The sequence below is a fragment of the Grus americana genome, chromosome 4, assembly GCF_028858705.1.
Source record: "Grus americana isolate bGruAme1 chromosome 4, bGruAme1.mat, whole genome shotgun sequence".
NCBI lineage: Eukaryota > Metazoa > Chordata > Aves > Gruiformes > Gruidae > Grus > Grus americana.
The window spans coordinates 10,576,842-10,582,841 of NC_072855.1; positions in this window are offsets into that span (position 1 = coordinate 10,576,842).

Genomic DNA, 6,000 nt, shown 5'->3' on the forward strand with positions numbered 1-6,000 from the left:
TTGGTATGCTTCACAATCACAGTGCCGTTTGCAATTAACAAAGTATCACAGTTGAGCTTTTAATTGTATTTAATAGTCATGCTTGCCAAAACTTCTTTGGGATTCTAGATGAGATCAGAAAACGCACAATTGAAGCATGCAGCTGTATTTGTGAATGAGGGTGTATTTATCTGCAGTGGTCCTGGGGGGGGATAATGTTAACACAGGAGAAGAAATGGTTTAGCTTGCCTAAGCTTGGTTTCCCAGCTGTTAGGCTTGCATCTTAGAAGAAATTTCTGGGTGGTCCTGCTGCTGAACACTGGAGGATCTCTTGCAGTACTCAACTGCTCTGAGACATCTTGTTTTGATTAACTTTGCAGTGCTTGGCTGTTCTCTGGAAATTCTGGAATAAGCTTTAAAGTAGTAGCTTAATGTACAAAGCACGTGCTGGTTTCATTCTCAGTCAAAATAATTTTTGTACATCTTGTTTTTCCTTGTCAGTGGTAGTAGCGAATGATCAGCCACTCTTGTCACCTTTTGGTTTAGCCGTGGAGCCAGGGAACAGAATTGTTTTGTGGTAAGTTTGTCTTTAGAGTCGACGACTTATTTGGAATAATAAAGCCTTCATCTTTTTGTCACTCAGAGAAGAATACCCATTTAATTTTTTGAAAGATTATCCCTAAAGAAGAATTGCCAGGCACAGGGAGATGAAGTGTGGCACTTAGAAGACCAGAACTTTTTAACTTACTCTAATTTTTCTACTTTTCCCTGCTGCCTCTCCTGTCCTGGATAGGTATTGTTTTGTTTCTTCTTTTTAGTGCAGCTGTAAGAGTATTGCAGTCATCATTTTGGAATTGGCGTGGCTCCACCCCTGTTACAAGACAAAAAGCTTTGATTGCTTGTAGAATTATACCATAATTATACCATAAGTTTTGCATAACTGTTTGAAGAGATGAAAAGATTTGTAACTTGTAGGTTTGTTAAAAAGTTGGAAGTAAGAACATGAAAAAGTTTATGTAGTGTATATAGAATGATATTTTCTGAGCCAAACCTCCTGCTCTTCTATTGCAGCCGTAATTCTGCCTTAATTTTGTTTCTCTTCTTTCCCATGGCATATACATCCAAGTATGGCAGAGTAATCCTCCCCCCAGGTGCTGTTTTCATATCCTTCAAACTGCAAATGTCATGGGTAGATTTTGATCGAGTGCAACCTGATTGTTTTACCTCATTATTTACATTTTGGAGTTCTTTCAGCCAGGCTACAGTGTTTGGGCTCCAAGCAAAATGCATCCCTGAGGGCTGGCTTTGACCATGCCCCAGATGCCTACAGAGTTGCGAGCCAGGTTAAGTCAGACGATTTAAATAGTATGGTTTTGCTAATCTAGCTCATCTGGAATTACGTGCACTGTAAAACTTTGAGTCAATGTTCCCCAAACTTGAAATAACATCCCCAAATCAGAATCTTAAATACATCTTTTCTACCCCTTTCTCCCCTTGAGGAAGAGGCACTAAGTGTGTTTTATCTGGCTGTTAAATGGCTCTGGGATTGAAGTTTCTGTCTTGTCATCCAGTGGAAATGGAAGTGTAAAGCTTGCTGACTTAACTTTTTTTTTTCTTGATATGTCTTGTTAATGTTGACATTTCAAATACTGTCTCTGGCATTTCATTTATCATCTATGAAAATAACACAATTCATCTCTTTATTTCAGGCAAGTTTGAGCAGATATTCTTTTAATTATACTTTGTTCATACTCATTTTTCTTTGCATTCATAACTGCTTCAAACTAACACTTTTAAATGAAGACTGGATACTGGAGAGCTGGGAGGTATTTTTAAGTGCTTTCAAGGCATCTGATCATTACATCTCTTGGCAACGTGGCTTAACCTCATTCCTCCTCCTCCTGCCTTCTTTCCTCTGCCCTGACCCCTAGAATAAATAAATTTTACATGGGTAATGCTTTGCAATAAAAGTTGTATGTCATCAATAGATTGGTACATGACTAAGTAACAGATGATAAGACTGATCCAAAGTACGTGGAGTTCATGAATGAATTTGCAGGTCCTGAAGAAGTGAATCTTAAGGCGACTGAATAAATCTGCAACTTTCTGATACTTAATGTAATAACCTAAGAAGATTGTTCAGATATTTATCTTCATTAGTACCAAAATCAAATGCTTTCACAAATGGCATTTCTGTCTGTATTTATGCTTCTTTACTGCTTCTGTTGTTCTACCTATGCTCGCTTAAGCAACATATTTATATACTGCAGAGTTACTTAAATGTGAGCCCATTTCCATTGCAGTGTGATCTGGTAATGTTAAAAAATGTGAGAAACATGATCTGGCAGCTGGGAAACCTGCAGGCAGCATTAATAGTAAAAGTGAAAGGAACCTGCTGTTTCAGAAAACATGATCTGGGACCAAGTTACATTATCAATGGTAAAACCGAGGCTTATATTATGCTGACAGGTTAATTTTCCAATTCTACCATTGGTCTGCTGTGGGGGTTGAGAGCATCCCTGCATGGGAAAAATACAGCAAACTTGGTCTGATTTCAGCTGAGTTGTCTCAGATGACTGGATTAAGCAAATGTACGTTTCTTAGATCCATAAAAATCCAAACTGCATATTATACCTTTGAAATTAATGATGAATCTAGTGGTGATGATGGAGTGTTGTAAGAAGTCATGTTGAATTATCGTGTTGCACTTGAAAAGATTGCTAGACCATATGTACTGGTGAAAATATGAGGAACTCAATTTGTTGCAGTAAGATTTATAGTGCTTAAAGTTCTTTTGCATTTTTGCTGATGGGTAAAATATCATCAAAGTGGTTATTAATTATTAACTCCTTAGTGAGGTCTGGCTCTCCCTTGTATATGCTGCTTTTGTTCTCAGTTTGTCTGCCTTAACTCTAGATGAAACATAAATGCCAATCCCAAATTAATGATGATTAAACTAGATTGCTCTCTATAGCTTGATTACATGAAAAAAATTTCAGAACAGGAGAGCAAATTTGATTATTATTTCACGTGTACTCAGTTATCCTTTACTGGCTATAAAAATCTCATGTAGACAGAATAACTGATAACTGGAAGCTGAGTGCTGTAAACAAGAATTTAGCCCTAAATGACATATCTTGAAGAAAGTTTCAAAGCCTGTCACAAAAGGTGGGCATTGATTCAAAAGATAATGATCAAGACATGACATTTTAGCAGGACCCAAAAAGAGGTGGTGATGAGGGTTGTCTGACATGCAGTTTTTTCTTTTTCTGCTCTAAAGCTCCAGGACATGATGGAAGAAGCAACGATAGGATCTGTGCAGCAGCCCGGTGTGTGCTGTGTATGAGAAAAGGACCTTTTTGTCTGCTGATGGCCAGTTATGGACAGAGAAAAGTATCAATGTTTGTTTAAAAAAAAAATCAAAAAATAATCCCAACCCCAAGCAATTGGATGTCTCATTGCTTTCTGTTGCCCATCATTACTTTTTCTTTCTGCAGCCTTCACGTGGATATATATGGTCAAGGCAGTTTGTGGACCTTGAAGATGCTGTCTTCTCCCTTGAGACCAAACAGCTGTGGTGCACCCCAGGTCAGAGAGACACCTATGACACTTTGAGGACACTGTAGGACAGAGCTAGGCTGACAGCTGCTGAGAAAGGGCCTGAGTGCCTTTGAGATGAAGAGAGGGTGGGAAATGGCTTCCTATAACGTGGCTGCAAGGTACAGCCCAGGGACAAAGCAATGATAGGAAGCATCATCTTATTCTTCATCTTCACTGGCTGTGCCCACTTCACCACATTATGCCTGAAAATGTTTCCTGCCTGTTGTTAAAGGTTCGAGAGTATTTTTCCAGCTTTTGCGTTTAATTTTCTCTGGCTCCATGAGCAGCAAGGAACAGAAACGCATTTTTAGTGAGCTGTGATGGCAAGATGAAGGGAGGTTGCAGAACTTGAAACTGCTTCTTAGTAGCGTTTCTTACCCTTATAATTAGACTTTAACTCAAGTGTTCCTTTATATTGGATTATAAAAAGAATAAATACTTTATTTGTTCTTTGAACTACCATTTTCCCTGTAAATTACTACTCCGCAGTCAGCCAGCACTATCTTTCTTTTTTATATACTGGTGCCTTTCATCTAGCTGAGGAAAGTGTGTGTTTTTTCTCTCCTGACAATCAAAAAAGTAAAAGTTTTTCTGCTTTTCCTTGTTACAATTGCACCTACTCGTATTGCAGGTTTTTCCCCTTAGTGACAACCTGATGTTTTGAATTTTCACAGGTAATATTCTTGCATTATTTTGTTTCTTAATCACATTCCAGAAAGTTACTTCTCTGAAAAGACATTATTTTTAAGTTACACAGTTGTAGTGTACCAGAGTTCAACACATGCAACATTAAGATTGATCAGACACTGGTTGTTTCTGGCTTTGTAAACAGACCTCTTGTTATAATTTAAAAAAAAACCAAACCAAACACAATCCAACAAAAGCTTGACTGGAGATAAATTGTCGAAGTCTTGGTATTGCACAGCTTATTGCTAAATATTTAGCAATGGCAGGTAGCGCTTAGCAGTCCTGCTGTCGGGGAAATCATTAGGAAACGGGTTTTGGTAGGATGAAGATGGCTCCTGCCCAAAATCCTTTTTGGGAAAGGGATAGTTTCTTATTTCTGTGATATGATTTGGTCTTGTCCAATCCTTGAGCTTTTCTCTCAGCCTTATGTACATGCAGTCATATTGGGGCTGAATACAGCCCTGAGAATTGCTTTACCCATGCAGTGCACTTTGTTCTTTCCTCGCAGGGTGCAGCTCAATTAGAGCAGGTTGCTGGCTCGTGTTTCATTTGTCCCCCAGGTCTTTTTCTACTTTCCAGCTGGTCTACCCCAGCATATACTGGTGCAGGGGATTATTCCTCCTCTTTCAGTTCCATTAGTTGAACTTTGGGAGGTACCTGTTGACCCATTTCTCCAGCCTGTTGAGGTCCCACTGGATGGCAGCACACCCATCTGGTGCATCAGCCACCCTTCCCAGTTTTGTATCCTCTGCACACTTGCTGAGGTGTGCTCTGCCCCATCATCGAGGTCATTGATGATGACGTTGATCAATACTGGGCACAGTATTAACCCCTGGGTTATTCCCTGAGCAACTGCAATCCACTTTGGGCCACTGATCGCAACCTTTGGAGCCCAACAGTTTATCCAGCTTCCAGTCCACCTCACTGCCCACTTACCTAGCCCATACTTGATCAGTTTGTCTGTGAGGCTGTTGGGGGCACAGTGTCTCAAGCCTTGCTAAAGTCAAGATAAACAAGTTGCACATCCCTCCCTTTGTCCACTGACCTAGTCATTTCATTAAAGAAAGTTCTCGGCTTGGTCAGGTATGATTACCCTTTCCTGAATCTGCGCTGATTACTGCCAATCACCTTCTTGTCCTTAATATGTTTGGAAATGACTTCAGAATTATTTGCTCCATCACCTTCCCAGGGACTGAGGTAAGGCTAAGCCTGTAGTTCCCCAGATCCTCCTCCTTGAAGACAGAAGTGATGCTTGCTTCCAGTCCTCAGGAGCCTCCCCAATCAGTGACATCAGCCAGCTCCCTCAGCACCCACGAATGCATCCCTTCACATCCTGTGGACTCATGGATGTCCATTTTGTTTAAATGTTCCCCAATTTGATCCCCCTCCGTTGAGGGTGAGCCTTCATGGCTCCAGACCTTCCCACAGGTGGGACCAGGATTCCTGGAAGCAAGTTTTACCAGTGACAGCCAAGGTGGTGAAGGCATAGAATGCCACAGCCATTTCCATGTCCTTTGTCACTTCACCCCATGTCAGCAGTGAGCCCACGTTTTCCCTTGTCTGCCTTTTGCTGCTGATATACTTCTTAGAAACCCTTCAGGTCCCTCACCAGGTTCAACTCCAGGTGAGGATTAGCTTTCCTCAGCCCATCCATGCATGCTCAGACAGGATGGCTGCAACTGGCATCCAAAACGATGTTGGTGAATTTGAAGGAAGTATGCTATGAAGTTAGAG